The sequence below is a fragment of the Neopsephotus bourkii genome, unplaced genomic scaffold, assembly GCF_033783945.1.
Source record: "Neopsephotus bourkii isolate Nb327-2 ecotype Australia unplaced genomic scaffold, CSIRO-AGI_Nbou_v1 NB_1053, whole genome shotgun sequence".
NCBI lineage: Eukaryota > Metazoa > Chordata > Aves > Psittaciformes > Psittacidae > Neopsephotus > Neopsephotus bourkii.
The window spans coordinates 2,265,151-2,282,606 of NW_026901542.1; the positions used below are offsets into that span (position 1 = coordinate 2,265,151).

General features: G+C 40.4%; 1 long non-coding RNA gene across 1 annotated transcript; it reads left to right on the forward strand.

The window, feature by feature from the left end:
* The first annotated feature begins 1,301 nt into the window (after positions 1-1,301).
* LOC133216483 (uncharacterized) lies at positions 1,302-16,134 on the forward strand. Its single transcript, XR_009726654.1, has 3 exons — positions 1,302-1,447; positions 14,733-14,785; positions 14,986-16,134. It is a non-coding gene; the product is annotated as an uncharacterized LOC133216483 (long non-coding RNA).
* The last annotated feature ends 1,322 nt before the right edge of the window (positions 16,135-17,456 follow it).

A 17,456-nucleotide genomic window follows, 5' to 3' on the forward strand; every position in this document is an offset into this window, starting at 1 on the left:
TATAGCTCTCCGAGGACTCCTGTCAGACAGAAGACACTGCTTGCACACAGCTTTGATTTGTTTTTTCCTTTGAATAATATCTATGTTGTTAACTTTTTAACTAACCAATGTTTCCACATCCTAGGTGGTAGGCAGACTTTCACAGCAGCAGTAAATTTCAAATTTAAAGCATCAGTTGCATTTTAATTTCTACTATGGAAAAAAAAGTTGGTTTTTTTCTTTTTCAAGCAAAAGCAGATAATGCAAATGTTGTGTAGCTTAAAATTTAAAGCAGTTTGATTATCACAACGTTTTGTCTTGCTTTAAAAAGTACTTTCATGTCAAATGAAGCATAAACACGGTTCTGGGTTTGCCTGGCAAGGTATTGGTAGTGGAGGGGCTACAGGGGTGGCTCCTATGAGAATGTGCCAAAAGCTTCCTGTATGTCCGACAAAGCCAATGCAGCCAGCTACAAGATGGACTCATTCCTGGCCAAGGCCAAGCGCATCAGTGACACGGTAGCACCTCTGGGACAACATAGGTAAGAAGAGGGAGAAAAACCTCTTGCAACAACCTGCAGCAGGAGAGAGGAGTGAGAATCTGTGAGAGAACCAGCCCTGCAGACACCCAGGTCAGTGCAGAAGGAGGGCAGGAGGTGCTCCAGGCACCAGAGCAGAGATTCCCCTGCAGCCTATGGTGCAGCCCATGGAGGTCCATGGTGGAGCAGATCTCCACCTGCAGCACATGGAGTACCCTACACTAGAGCAGAGGGATGCCCGAAGGAGGCTGTTACCCCACAGGGGACCCACACTGGAACAGCCTGTTCCTGAAGGATGCATCCCATGGAAGGGACCCACACTGGAGCATTTTATGAAGAACTTACATTGGAGAAGTTCATGGAAGGCTGTTTGCTGTGGGAGGAACTCCATGGTGGAGTAGGGGAAGAGTGTGAGGAGTCCTCCCCTAAGGAGGAAGGAGCAGCAGAGACAACGTGTGGTGAACTGACCAAGGCACCAAATCCTCATCCCCGTATGCTTCTACAGGGGGAGGAACTAGAGAATTTGGGAGTGAAGTTGAGCTTGGGAACAAAGGGTTGGGGGAGAGTGGTTTAAGATTTGTTTTTATATTGTTGAGTGATCTCTCTGTCTCTCAACCCACAGGCCTTTTGTTCTATTTCCTCCCCCTGTCCAACTAAGTAGGGCAGTGATAGAGTGGCTTTGATGGGCACCTGGCACCCAGCCAGGATCCACCCACCACAAACCCCTAATAAATAGATTTGCAACATGTGGTTTGTTTTGATAGCAGTAGCAGCAGCTAAATAAAGCTGAAGAGGTAGTTTAGTGGTGTAAGCACCACGTTTGAAACACCTAGACTCTCTGGAACCGATGGCTTAAATCTCAGCAGGGTTGACTCAGCCCTTCAGCTCCTCAGGCAGACACCGAGTTTCATGTGTCTACCATGCAGAAAGGTGAGATTTATGAACAAAAGCCCTTGCTATTATGCACAAGACTTGCATCACTTGTTCTGTTTTTAGTGCCACTGGTGTTAATTGCTTTTCTCCTTACGGGTACGAGGCTTTCTCAGTGCTGGCGGCTGCTGGGCTCTGCTCTACAGCAGTCTGAAGGCTGGCAGGGAGGTACAAAGACAGCTTCAGTCATCATGCAAGACTGGAAACTCTGGACAACAAACCCCAAAACTGATCCTTGACCCAAACTTATCCTTCATAAGTCTAGATTATTAAGTGGGGCACAGTGATGTACATTTTTGGTGGGGCTCCCAGAGGCAGGGTAGTGCAGGACCAGTGATGCTGCAGCAGTGTCTCAGTGCATCTGTATGGCTTCTGCACACTTCTTGCCCATCCAGGGGCTGTCTCCTTCTCCCACAGCAATCACAGACCTGGCTGTATACATCTGAGCAGAGTTGAAAGTAGGCTAAGAAACTACTGGGAAACACTGGGGGCAGCAAAGCCCAGTGTGTAGGGTTAATCAGAGCTACTCATCATGCCTTTGAGATGCTAGTGGGTACCTATGGCTCATGCTGTCATTTGTCCTAAATCAGAATGATGTCACAGGTGATGGAAATCTTAGGTAAAAATTTCTTAGAGCTTTTAGGGAAAGCTAGCAGAGTTTGGTGAGGCATATGCCATTTTATCATGTGGAGGGCTTGAATTTTTCCAGAAAGAATTTACGTCTGTAATCCATGACATGGAAAAGGGAATGAAAACATCAGTAAATACATTCACAGCTAATTAATCACAGTGAGAAACATAGGGCATAAAAATGCCGAATTTGTAAAAAGATTGTTCTAGTTCTGATGTGACATGCCGTTAAATCTGTTTTCATTGCATTAATATACTCTGGAGCAAGAGCCAGGTGGCTTTTCATGGGCCTTCAGAAACCTGCCCATTGCAACAGAGCGACGTGGCAAGTTACAGCACAGCATGGGGGAGAAACAAATAAGCAGCTCTGGTGCAGAGCTGCCAGGCCACCCCACAGCTTCAGCAGAGTTATTTGAAGGTAGACCATTGTATAAAATTTGGAGTAGACAAATTGCTCTGGAGGGCTTTGGAGGACTGTGGTGGGCCTGATTCAATGCCCTACAATGACTCTTTGTTGACCTGTTGTGTCCTGTAGTGTTATCCTGTTGGCTTAAAAACAGTGTATCTGAGCAGTCAGATTCTGTATTACGCTCATCAAAAAGTAAATAGTGTTAATGATACCCTTATTTTATTGTGATAGAACCTACATGGACAATTCAACTGTTTCCTTTTTCTTCATACAATATTTATTATACTGACCCAACATCCAGTGAAATCTGCGTGTCTTCCCATTGACTCCGTGGACTTTGGATCATACCCCTAAAGCCTAGAGAAGTTCATGAATAATAACAGAGAACCACGCACATCAAAACCCATCTTTCAAGTAAGTATGTGTTCCCATTTAAATCCCTGAACTCAAATTACAGGGTTTTTAAAGAGCAGTTTTCTTAAAAGCCAGGAACAAAGTATTTATATTAGCTACACTGAAATGAAAAGGGGAACTAACAGAAGAAAGCTACACTGTTCATCTGCTATTTAAAATCAAAATTACTGCTATATTAAAAGCTAATATCTGTGTTAAACTGATTTAAGTAAAAAATACTACATTTCTCAGCATTAAAAAGACATCTTTAGATAAAAAGTATAATGATCATAAGAAAAAAATAAAGAAAAAGGAAAAAAAACCACCAAAAGAAGGAAATGGAGATCTTTCTTTAGCTGTGCTCAACTGAGAAGGTGTGGTACAGAGAATAGGAAATCATTTGGTTCTCACTGATTATAGCTCTTTGTATCAAAATACTCGAGGCTGAAATTAGTGCAATCCACAAGAGCAGGTGTTTTGAATTTTAATCTAAGATATAATTAGAGTCTGTAAAAACCACTGTGATGCAGTAATTGAAAGGGCTAATCATGGGATGCTTTATTTTTAAAAAAATATTTAAAAATAGATCTACCAGACATAAAAAAAATCATATTCCACAAATCTTTATTTTGACTACATATAAAGCTGCAATCCATTATGACTTTGATTTGAAAGACTCAGACAATTCACTTGTATCTTTAAAAGTGATATGTAATTATCAAGTTCTTTATCTTGCATTTCATGTTGTTTATATAAACATTGTTTAAATCTTTATTACTTGCACAATCACTCTGTGGGAATAATTGACAAGGACAAATATTTGTTTAAACACCACATGGATTATAAAATTATATATGGATTCAGCTAATACCTTTCCTTTTATGTTTACTTATTGTTTGTAAATGATATTTCTTTAAACTTCAGCTATCTGACCTCTTATTCTGCGCTTCTAGTGAGACAATGTCAAAATCAAAAGCTCTTTCTGTTCCTAAACATCACTATATGGCAATATGGCTTTACCTTGTCACTGTTTTAGAGTCAAGGTTGCTAACCGAAGGAACTGATGCTGCTTAAAAAGTCATTTGATGGCTACCATCTTCATGGCTATTACATCTGATTTTGAGCTAGAATGGCAATGCAATCAAGCAAGACAGGAATGAATCAATTAGGTAGTGATCACAGTGAAATGAGTGCTTAAGTTTTCAGTGCACAAACTGAGACTGTCTTAAAGAATTTGCATCGAGTTGATCAAGCTTGTCCTGAAAATTTCTGCAAGCTGGTGCACTGCAATTCAAATTAAGCCAGCTGAAATAAGGCATCTGAAAGGACTAGTTACTAAAAAAATGCCAGCTGCTATAACTGTGATGCACTGTTCTCTCTTTACCCTGGAAGCCAAGCAAATTAATGTGGAGCACAACTCTCTGTGGGCCTAGAACTGTTTTGAACTGCATACCATAACACTTTATATTGATGCTACTTTCTCCTACTGAAATGCATAAATGAGGATGAGGCCCACTGTCAACTAATAAGGAGCAAAATCCATATCTGATAATATATCTCTATTATTAACATATAATTAGTATTATGAATATTATCAAACCAAAGTACTTCAGAAAGCTTGTCTTTTGTGTAATCATGCTTGTTCAAGTCAGATATTAGCCATGAGGCTTGTAATACATTAAACAGTTATCTCCCAGACAGTCTGAATGCCAGAGAAATGTGTATTTTATTAGCACAGTGAAATGTTTCACTTTACCCGCAGTTCAGGTGACAACTTGCCTTCAGGTCTTCAGGACTGAGATGATGCCAGCCTTCCTCAGATCCATTGCCAGCACGTCTTGTGGTGGAGCAGGGTCGGAGGGCCCATGGGCCCAGTAATTAATGCAATGTCAATCCTGCCGTAGGGACTCTGCCAGCAACGTTACAGTGGAACCAGACAGCTCAATCTCAGCGAGACTTTCCCTCCACTTGAGCATGCTGGAAGGGTTTCTTCTCTGTTCAAAGAGAAAAACCTTTCATTCCAAAGGTGTTTTGAACTCATTCGAAAGTGCAGATGTTGTTTATATGCTGTGTTATAGGGGAAAATACTTCTTTTTTCATGTTTTCTAAACTGATTATTGAAGGGGGGAAGATCAACCCTGGGCAAGGTTCAAGTTTGCTAGGTGCCAAATTCTTTAAACTTTGTAATTTAAATCATCATCCCACGTACGCATTGGAAAGCCAGATGCTTTGTATCCTTTTTATCTCCTGTTCTCTCCGTCAGGCACAAAGATTTCTGCCTGTCAGAAAGTAAGTGCTGCTTCTCAGCATGGCATTGCAGAGAAAGAGGCAAAGAGAGATGTTTTCATTAGGCTCCCGTTCCCTTGTTCTCACATCTTTCTTGTTTTTCGAGCAAAACTTGTGATAGGAATGCTTTCTATTTTTACTCTTGAAGGCTTGTTTCTGCTATCACAGTTTGTAGTTACCCATGAGAAATGTGTTAAATGAAACCTCGGTTACTTCAATCGACTTCTTAATCTGATTAATTGATGAGCAAAGTAGATTTCACACAGGTACACGTGTGTGCATATACTCCATAGCATTTTATTCTGATTTCTTAGTATCCTGTCAACACTAGTCACTGACTGACTCAGACTTGAAGCATCTGCTGTACCTGTGATCTTCCAGACCTCCATGTACATAACCTTACAGCTTAACTTTGAACAAACAGGGCAATGCCAAAAAATGTCTATTTCAGTATCAATATAAAATTATATCTAATTGATTGGAATGGCCTGCCAAATCTTGATTTTTCAAAAGAGAAGTACTAATAAGTGCAAAATGAAAAATGAAATCTTACTACAGGTTTTAATTACACAGAGACATATTACCTTCAGCACAGAAGCCATGCTTCAAAGGAGCAACACAACACAAAGTGCTTAATGAATGAGTTTTCAGCCTTGCATTTAAGCATCAAGGCTCCATGAAGAGTTCTGTCCCTTTACATTAGCCAAGCCCCGGTCTGAGTAGTAAATTGCTGATTTCCTCAGAGTATTTTCTAATGCTTGGAAAATGATTCCTAGGCAATTCATAAACAAACTTTAAACCCTACCTGTGTTGACATTATTTGCGCCATTTCATAGACGCAGTATTAAAATGTAATTTTTTTCCGAAGTTTCAGATAATTTTGGGTGCTGAGCAGAAAATCTCTGGTTTTTTTGGAGCACATGTCTGCTCAAGGCAGAGCTCCCACTGACTGCAGTGGCAGCTGCAGCCTGAGAATAATTCTGGTTAGAAAGCACCATCTGATCCGCCCCCTTGCTCAAGTTTGAAGTTTTACTCAACTTTGAAATCAGATCAGGTCTTTCAGGGTCGTATCTAGTCAAATCTGAAGTATCTCCAAGGATGGAGATTTCAAAACCATGTGAGTACTTCTGCAAATGAGGACCTGGAAGCCCAAAACCAAAGCACACAGAAAAAGCAATTCTCCAAGTTTCAGCCACACAGGGAGCACGGATAACTCTGAAAAGACAATGTTCCATGTCTTTTGGGGTGTTGAAAATCGTGGTCATCTCATGCTGCTTGTAGGGGATGTATGATGAAGTCTCCTTTTGGCTCATTTCTTTATGTGCAGCTCATCTGGCATCTCAGCAGCTCAAATTCTCATAAGCAGAAGACATCACATATCTACATTTAGTCCAGTGCCCTGAAGAAAATGAGTTTCTTCCAGCACTTCAGGGCTTTTGACAAGGCCTTGGTGTCTCTGAACACTTGAAGGCTGTACAGCCTTGTACTTGTCCCCTGTAATGGAGAATATGAGCTGTCTCTGGGTGACCAAGGACAATTGAGTTCCTGTCATCTAACAGTAGGCTGCAGTTCTGAACTCTTTCATAAACCCTTCTTCCTACAGCAGTAACGCCATCCACACCTGAGGGACACAGCTAGAGACTATTTTAAGAGCTACCATAGCTTTGAAATAAGTTATAACCTTGCATAGATACATTCCCTACATTCCTTCGTGTGTTCTTGGGTTCTGGGTGGCATTAGGAAGGAAGAGACACCTGGGAAAAGAAGGGGAAGGGCAGCACAGTCTGTGATAAGCTAACTCACAAGTGTCTGTGTGTTTTCAAAGTGAGTTTAACTGCAGTGTATGCATGAACAGTATTTTAAGTGATTAGCCTTTCTTTTCTGTGATCAATACATGGAAAAGAAAATGTGCCAGCCATGACTGCATGGACTGGCTGGGGAGTTGCATGATGGCTGGGAATCATGCCCTTGGACTGGTTTCTCAGGAACTGCCTTGTCTGAGGGAGGGCCTGCTCCATCCCACTGTAAGGTACTTGGTCACGAGGCTGCAAGGTGGAGGTGTATGCTCCATTGAGAGGCTTTAAGTGCACAGCCTCTTATGGCAGCACTTCTTCAGCCACAGGACAGTGCTATGGCTTCTCTCTCTCTCTCTCTCTGTGATGCCCTGAGTTGGGTGCTGCTGGGTTTGCCAGGGCAGGCAGGGGGCCAGCTGCAGTGATTGACATCCCAGCAGGAGTGAGCTCATTAGGATCACTGCACTCAGGGAGGGCAATTTGGCAGGTCTGAAACAACAGTGGGCCACCTGTGTACCCTGTCCTGGCAAAAGACTCCAGCTCTGGAGACCTCCTAGGGTGTTCTGCAAAACGGAGGGTGAAGGAGGACTGGCTGTGCTGGCACATGTGATGGTAGCTCCTCAGGCTCCAGGGTGCTCCCAAGGCCTTGTGATCATGGGTGCCAGCATGGGTGAAACCACACTGGCAACCATCTCACCCTAAGCACTGCGGGCATCATGTGCCAGCCCTGTGTCTGCCTCTGCACTACCATGAGGTTGGATTTCCACTCTTAAGTTAGAGGGGAGCTTGGGTTACACAAGGAGTGGAAAATACTGACCCTAACCATCCTAAAGATAGTTTAAACAAAGAATGGAATGGTCGGTCAATTGAAAAAGTCACTGCCATTCGTTTGCAAAAGAGAGTCAAGACTGGTATGTATAAAGTAACTGATCAGCAAAGACTTTGGTTTTTATATGTAAAAATTACCTAAATTTTTGATTATTTTTAATATATCATTTTAAAATAATCCCAAACCTTGAGCTTTCTGTTGGAGAAAAGCAGACCTAATACAGAAGGGTGTGCTACAGGCAGCAGTCCAAGAGCACGCAAGAGATTTGTAAAAGTAATGCTTCAGGAAGCTTGGTCCAAAAGCATGTTCCAGCAAACGATTGCACTGAAATTAATCACAAAGGAAAGCTACAGGAGCCAGCTAGCACTTCAGCATAAACTGGCACTGCTTTTTTGGAATGACTAGAGCTGTGCTGATTTATACCAGCTGATGGTCTGGTCCACAAACTTTTTCTTATTCCAACTTTAATTATTTCCCAGAGTGTAAGGGTGTCTATGTCTATCTCTGTTCATTTAAGACTTCCAGATGCTAGTCTGGAAGTATGCTTACAGCAAGCATTAAATTGGTCAGTTTGGATGGAGCACAGGCTTCCTGATATCCTCTTTGGATACTTTTATTTCAACATACAAGTGTGCTGGTTGATTCTGAGAATATTTTTGTTTTTGTTTTTTCTCTTTGGTAATACAGTTCTCAGTGAACATAAATGAAAAGGGCCTGTTCTCACAATCCACAAGGGCAGGCTTCATTAATGGCAGTTACATTTGTACGTTTGAATATATTTGTACATGAAGGTGGTTCCTTATATTTAGATTTGCAGTCCTAAGGAAAAAATAGCTCCCTGTTTATGAGCTACCAAGACCTTTGTTTTCAAACAATTTAAAGTGGCATTTCTCAAGTCCTCTCTTTATGGATACACCCTCTGAGTCTTTTTCACTGCACCTGTACAAACAGCAACAAAGAGAAAACATGTGAGTGTGAAAAAGGCCTTCAGCTTCTCCCACCTACTTAATGAAACTTCCTTGCTTTTTTTGCAAGCAAATGAAAGACAATAAATTGCGTAAGATGCTATTCCAATGGCAGCAGGAGTGATAGGAGTGTCCTCATTTGATGCTTTAGGGGATAAGACTTATAAATGCTGCCATAAAAAGCCTTTCTGGGATGTGAAAGCTTGCAGAGCATGAAGCAGTTCAGCAAACTCTGTAGCTTAAAACCAAAGTGTGCTGTGATTGTCATGTATCTGATTTGGTTTGTCATGACAAAGAGTCTGCTTAAATTTTTGTAGCTAAACTAGTTTCAGCAGAGCAAAGCGGATTTATACCAACTGAGGCTCTGGATAGAAATCTCTGCATTTCCATTAGAGCTAGAAATACTACCAAGAACTGTGCTACTGTCAGAGTCTTTTAATATCCCAGATAGCTTGCAGTCTTTTTCACCACATAAACTTTAAACCAGATACAGATCATTCAACTAGATGCAGTTTGGATTACTACTTTGGACGCTAGAGAAGAACTGGTTGCACCAGCTCAGGAGACCTGTACTTCATTAATTTTAAATTAAACGTAAAGATAAAAACAGGTAGTTCTAGTTGAAAGTGAAACTATCATTTTCAGTTTCAAAAATGCAGCTCACTGAATTGGGAAACTCATGGACTTGAGTGTAAAACAGAGCTTGAGTTTCTGAATGACAAAAGTACAACATTTCTCTGGGGCCTCTACTGAAATCTAGAGAAGGGATATAGACCTAACTGGGTGATTACCCAGCTCAGAAATAACCTAGTCAGAACAAACAGACATCTTATGAAGAATGGAAAAAGAGAGTAATGTTCAGCTAACACGATTAAGTCTTAGAGGTCAGGATGTGTATGGATAAAATGAGAATTGCCAAAAGACAAATTAAGTTGGATTTTTCAAACAAAGCTAAATCAAATAGAGATTATTTTAGCCACACAAACAAAAAGATGATTTATAGGTGCTGTGCAGTGAAGATGGTGAAATTAAGGGTAATGCAGATATGGCCCCAAGATGAATACTTTGGCTCAGTTTTCAGCAGGGATGATGATGTTAAACAAGGCTGTGTTGCTAATGGGAATTTGAGAATGGAAATAGAATTAACCACATCTAAGGTGGACGCCAAACTCTAAAGAGATTAATGTGACTGAGTCAGCTTGCTGCGGAGGCACATCCTAGAAGAACTATGAAAGATCTGGTTAAAGAAACTACAAGTCTGCTAGCAAAGACTTTTAATGTGTTTATCAGAGATGATAGCTTTTCCTTCAAAAGGCAAGTGTTGGATCTAACTTAAGGCAAAAAGTGGAGAAGTCTAGGCAACCACAAGTCTCGCTTCAAGAATATGCGATATTTCAAAATATACATAGGATTAAAAACAGGTAAGGACATGAAGATGGAAAAGAAATTAAATTTCACTCACTTTAGCAAGAGTAGATCGTGTCTGAAGACCTGACAAATTACTTTTATTAGTAAGAGAATGAGATGCAACTCAGTTACCAGGAAAGCTTTTGACACAGCGCTGCGTAGGAAATTGCTTGTTAAGCTGGAGAAAATTTGGATTAGCAGAAGAATTGTGAGGTGGAAAAAAATGAAAGATCATGTTGAAAGGAGAAATACCAAACTGAAAGGAAGTTACTCGTGGAGTTCTTCCAAGATGTGTCTAGGGACTGATCTTATTTAACATTTTTAACAACTTTGGCAGAAAAAGTAGTGCTGTGCTCATGAAATTTTCTGATAATGCAATATGTAGTAGTGTGAATGTGGAGGAGGACAGTATACAGGAAGAACTGGATAAGCTTCAGGACTGGGATAATAGAAATAGGATGAATTTGAATAACCCAAAAGGTGAGGTCAGGCATTTTAGGACTCGTAATTTTTCCCCAAGCAGGAAGCTTTGAAAAAAGACCTGGGAGTGGACTATTTGATCACCGGATGGCACGATATGTGATGTGTCTGTGGAGAATACAAATGTAGCCCTTGAATGTATCAGGTGGGGAACCTCTGCAAAGATAAGTACCGGTGCCATTTTGTGACACAAATTTCTTTAATGGTAAATTAGGAGGTTTCTAACCAGAAGAACCATACATTTCTGCAACAGCCATGCATCAATCCAAATATGCTGATAATGCAGAACCTCATCAGTTAATGGAAACTGGTACAGCAAGGCAGCTGGGGGAGACTGGAGGCAGCAGTACAGGAGAACTCTTCTGGATCTGGCTTCCTTCACAGCTTCAAACAGAGCTCAGATATTCGGCTTGGTAGAATAGCCCAAAGGCCAGATTAAGCTTGAATTCTACTTTTGGTGAAAAAATAAGCCCAAATTTGTTAGAAATATCAGTAGCTATTAATCACTTGACTAACTCACAGCCTCCAAATATGTATTTGTCCCTGCAGAGGCAAATGATCCCCACTAATAACGTATCCCCTATCATCACCTGTAACAAATCCTGTTAGTGACTTGATTTTCAGCAACTTCAACAGTGCATCTGGCTAGAGTTAGTAAATGTTATTGTTAAATCACATTTTTTCTCTTTATAGGTAATTTTCACCAGATATCCCCCAAAACATGCTGGATAATACTATGGAATCTTAATCCCTAAGATTTTCATGTAGTACTGTCAAAATAGATGACATATTTTCAGTAGCTGGGTTTTCAAACTGCTTACCACCATTTTTGCATTATGTAGGGGTCTCTGCAGCTCCAACCCACAGATGGTTGAAGGCCAGCAGGGTGAGTCTATGCCTCATCACCTACCCCAGAGGATCAGGAGAGTCTTGCTTGCTATGATTTTGATTTCTGTTAAACTGATTTCTCTGCATTTGATAATCAAGACAAAAGAGCCCTCATTTGATAAGTACACTCTATTTAGCTGTTATGAAGTGCTCAGGTGAAGGTTTCTGCTGTGTTCTGCTTAGTGTACATAGGACTGCTCTGTGAAACTATTAACTTATTATTTAGACACTGGATGGGCACATTTCCAGTAGATGACTGGATGCTCACATTTTTATTTGCTAAAGATTTCTTTGACCTTAGTGAAAACCGAAAGAGAGGAAATAGCATTCAAGGAGGCAGAACTTAAAATGAAAAACACATGAAAAAGGAACTCCCTGAGGAATGGAGGAATGGAGCACTGGCTGAACTTGGGGGTGTTTGCTGTTTGGCAGCCTTGCCAGGACATATGCAGAACAATATTTGAAGTTTAAATTCTCCATGTGCAAAGGAAAGGAAAAAAAAAAAACACAAACAAACTAAAAAGTTTAACCATGGGGGTTGCATCCCTGAGATGCAAAAAGAAAACCTTTTCTTTTAATAACAATCTAAAAAATGTGGGTTATTTGGTGAATTCATTAGCAGAAGCTGGGTCCGCATATGTCTTTCATTTTAAGATACCAAATTAAATTACAATTGATTTCTATGGTCACCTTATTTTTTTATGGGAGTGAGAGGTTGCTTAGTGAAAGGCATTTATTTATGACTAATTTAAAGTATAGAAGATTTGTTACAGTGGCCCACACCTGCCACAACCTTTGATTTATGCATGTGCTGACTTGCTATGTTTGCCTATGGGTAGCTTAAAATTACAGACCTGGTGCACATAGACTGCATGATTACAATATCAAAAAATATCATCAGAAAACATTAGAATTTTCTACATGCCACAGTCCAAAAAACTTTAAGTGCGGGAGCTTTCAGCTCCAGCTCACATTGCATTTTTGTACAGGCACGTACAAATTCTCTGTATTCTCTGGAATATAAGGCTTACTTAATAAGAGAAAAAGAAACATTTTGCTGAGTGGAACAGTGAATATGGTTCTGATTTGCTGCTAACATAGACTCATCCTTCTGAGCCTTAAACCAATTTCAAGTCAGGAAAGAGAGGTGGTGGAAAAACCTTTTTAGAATCTCTGGCAGAGAGCCCAGAACACAGCTCATCACATTGCAGCAGTATGATGGTGACAAGGTTGTCTGCCACTGACTCATGCCCCACAAAGGACTGTCTGCAGAAGACAGTTTGGGAACTGCTGCTCTCAGTCATAAATATTGTCTGTCTATGGTCTTGAAATAAAAACTTTTCCCTTTGTGTGAATAATTTTACACAGTTTTAATGATTTTAATTATTTTATGTAAAGAGTCTTAAATCTGACTTCCTGCAGCTGAAGCAGTAAAGTTTTGCCTCCAGCGGTCCTATCAGGCTCTAAAAGTATTCCACCTTAGCTGTTTTCCGTCCTGTGGGGAGGCAGACCTGTGAATCTCATACTGATGATAATGTGTGAGGCAGGGGGCAGAGATGGGACAGAGCCAGGAATGGAGAATGGACATGGGATGTGCAGCCTGACACTGCTGGCAACATCAGGCCCTACTGACTGGAGCGCTGTAACCATTAATGCCCATGATAAATCCTTACATGATGCAACGGAAACCAATCCTGCCTCGTTTCTTCATTGTAGTGGAAGAGACCATGGAACAAATTAGCCCATTTAGTGGGTAACTGGTCACCCGTCTGGAGACCCATCACCATCAGGCAAAGACAGAAAGTCAGCACTAACACCATCTTGCTGAACTGGTAGTTTTGGAGTGGTTTACTACTACGCAACTGATCATCCTGAAGAAGGAGGTTATAACATAAAGCTCTGCATGCAAGTAAAAATCCAAAACAAAATAGAAAACCCAGTCTTCTTTTCTATATGTAGCTTCCTGTTGTAAAGATTACCTTTTTTTTTTTTTTTTTTCCAAAAAAGAAACTACCAAGCTTAATGGAGCTAAACAGACTTCCAGAACATCCCTGATTGACGGGGGGTGCAATTCTGACTTGTATAAGTGCCATGATCTGCCTTTTCTGTTTTCCCCATTCACCTCTCCACTGCCTTCACCCTGCTTAATGAACATACAAGGCTCTTGAGACAGGTTTCCTTTCCTTTTTCTGAAGTAGCAAACTTCTGCTTAGTCTTCCACCATCTTTCTACATGCAGGGCATAGAGGAATAATCCTCAAGGTCTCTGGCAGTTTATTTAGTTCAGTCTTAATGGGAAAAGTACCTGGGAATCCTTTTCTGGGTTCAGATAACTACCTGTACAACATCTGCAGTTTTCTTGCTGATAGGACATGTGTACAACATTCAGATTTTTTTAGTTGCATCATGTTATTTGATACATACATGACATCTGTAATGTAATTCATAAAACAAGCTGTGGCACCTCACATACCTATGTATTTACTGAACCTCAAAATACAAAGACTTGTCTTTAATGCCTTGTTTACTTCTGTTTCCATAAATCTTAATAAAAACCTCACAAGATTTTAGATATTAATACAACACTTATACATGAGTAAACATAAATCAGCACCCTCTACATCTTTATCCACAGTAAAATCTCAGATGCAGCTAAATAAATGAAAAGCAAACAATTTTTTACCACAACTAGAAGTTTCATATTAAGCAACACTGGGTATCTTGTTTGACTGAGTGAGTCTGGAAGCCACTTAGAACTTTCGTTTAGATTTTTCCTTTTGTGTCTCTTCAAAATGTTCTTATTATTGAATATCGTATGTCGTGCTGTGTTTCTAAATTCATGCACATTTCCTGCTAAGAACATATGGAAAAGAGTAGATGGTTCAGAGTGAAATCTGGATGACATAATAAACCGTGAGAGAGAAGCTTGAAGGATTAATACAGATCCAAAGACTGAAACTGTGTCTACTGTTAAGAATACACCACCATTTTTGTATAGTACAGAGTTTTATGAGGCAGAAATAGGAAAATATAAAACTCAGACTGTTACAGAAAGTTAGGATTTGGTATACAGATATTTTAGATATAATGGCAATTTAGAAATGACAATTCTTCAAGCATTTCCTCATCCTAGTCAATTATAAGAGTGGGCAGAGCCTGTGTAAATTTCTACTGTCATCTTGGTCCATTATGTTCTCTTTCTCTAGAGTCTATTTTCTTCTCAACCAAAGGAAAACTACCAGTGTTTCACCTCACTAAGGTAGGTGAAAAATGCAATGTGCGCAGATCTGCTGCTGACAGCTGTATCAAGCAGGCTGGTGAACAGCCGTAATCATGGGATACTAATCAATTAATAAAGAGAGGTGGTGTTGGTTTTTACATTAATACCCAGAAATGCACTTTTGGCCAGACCCACAACTAGTAAAACATTTTTCATTTAAATGTCTGATTTCCATAGAGATGTAGAGATTAACCCTAAATGAAGGGGCCACAGCTCTTCTCGCTGTGTGTCTATGCAGACAGGGCAGACATAGGCTCACTGCTCAGCCTTCCTCAGGCAGACACAGTCACTATGGTTGCCACCCTGTCACCTGGGGCTATTGCCAGGCTCACTTCCAGAAATGTGTACAGCTGGTACAGGTGGTAGTTACACCCACCCTTCACCTGACACACTGGTCACTCCCATGTCTGTTTTCTGTGATGATGTAGGCAAATCACAACAGATTCCCCTCAGCAAGCTAAGAATATTTCCAAGCTATTCTGCAAGATATACACCAGTCACTTTTGTCTCCTTAGATTGTGTATGGAAAGAAGACAATCTGTGGGAGCAGTTTTAGACTCCTCTCTTCCTATGAAGTGATTCACCATCAGGAGGTGCCTGTTTTTCTCAACAGCTATCAAGGAAGCATAAGGCTAGGAGCCTTGTCCTGATCCAGACCATACATCTAACTTTCAAGCTCCTCAACCAGAAGAGATGAACTTTACTGAAACTTTTCCTAAAAGTGTAAGAAGTATTGAAATTAATCAAAATATGCACTTAAAAAAAAAACCAACAAAAAAAAAGAAGTTTTTTGAATAGAGTACGTCTAAATTTCCTTACTGATATGTTCCTCATGTCTGTGAAGACACCTTACGGCTGCATTGTTCTGGCAGAGGGTGATGGCATCCAGTAAGGATCCAGCGGCTGATTGCTCCTGAGAAGCAAGTCAGTGAGTGCAAGCCCTGCTAGGAAGTGTGATGAGGATTTTCTAAGACAAGCTCCTTCCTCAGCTGGAGACAGAGTAGGGCTTGGAGAAGACATGATGTGACTTGTTCCCAAGAAGAGCTGAGGAAGCTGTCCAAGAGGATTCTGTGGGAAAGGCCCAAGGGGGATCAGGAAGGCACAGAAGACGTAAGCATTTGTCTGGATCATGGTCTGTCAGGAGCTTGAGGATTAAGGGATGTGCAGAGTAAGCAGGAGAAGTAAAATGCCTGAGCTATATGAGACAATCTTCAATCAGTCCTTCTGTATGAGGACTAGGAGAGCATGGCAGCACCCCATCCCTTCCTTAGCCTATCTAAAGAAAAACCCAGGGCTATGTGAGCAAAGGTCTACCTATTTTAGAGAGGGAGAAGTTATGAATATGTGAAAGAAGGCTTTTTCTGTATGTTGATAAGGCTAGACCACATGTGACGGTCTGCTCTTGAATGAGTGGACATCCACTCAGCTTTCTCTATGTTATATGCTTTAATGCATGTAATCACATCACTAGGAAAAAACGAAAAGACTGACGTGGCTATTTCATATTGTTGCTCAGGGAGTAAGTGGTGTTTAATAGCTCTTCACTGTAGGAATAGTAGTTCAATATCTCCTGTAAACCTGAGAGACTGTGACTTTTAAAGTATTTAACTATTCACTTTTAAAAACGAGAACTAACCATGCATCTTCTTGTAATAAATGCCTTTCTTTCTGTGCACATTCTAGGCTAAGGATAATAAGGCTTCTTACAAGTGAAGGCACTACAGACAGAACTTGAAGCTGTTACGAATAACATACTGGAAAATTTCCCCAGGCAGCTGATCTAATTTTGATTGTCAAAAAAATCTGTGTTCAGCATGAAACCGCCTGTAATTGTAGCCTTAGTGATCTTTTTCACAAGTTATTAAAATGAGTTTTTAGTCACATCATGATAAAGTTGGCAATAAAGACATTGGAAAGAAGGGAGAAAAAAGATCATTCTTATGTGGCTGCCTCCTTAGAGTCCCCCAGTCAAATTCTAGCAGAGCAGCAATAAAAATACCATATTATTTCCTGCTGGTCGGCAAAAGGAAGCTGTCCTGCAGAATCTGCTTCCTGAACATCAGAAAACACTGGCATGGAAACACATCTAAGTTTGCACAAGAGAGGATTGATTAGTATAAATCTCTGCAGCTCAGTAGTATTGCCCAAATCCTTTACTGAGTGTTGAGGTGTATTTCGTACAGTTGAAGTATAGAAATAAAATATTAAAAGGTTGTATGTCTTTAATTGCCAGTCCGTTTTCCTGAATACAATTACCCATTATTTTAACTTCCATTCCTTGTGCCAGAGCTATGTCAGCGTGGAGTCAGTCCTCGCTGCAGCAAGACGTCTGTTTCCGTAAGTGGTCATTTTGCCTGAGGGGGGTCTAAAGGATTGTATCCTTGAAATTGTTTATCTGTGCTGATTACAGTAGAGAAACAAAAAATATCCATAAAATCAGTAGTTAATCGTAGCCAGGAAATAAGTTATACTGAGTCACTAAACCTGGCAAAGGTGGCTGTTTAACAGAAGCTACTCTGAGCCAGTTCCTGTATATACTCCACTGAAGCATAGCCATGGCATTTAATTTAGGTACAAATGCCAAATTAAACATCTAATTGACTTTTCTTTTACACTAAGTTGTTCTGACTTTGGCTATACGTTGCTGTAG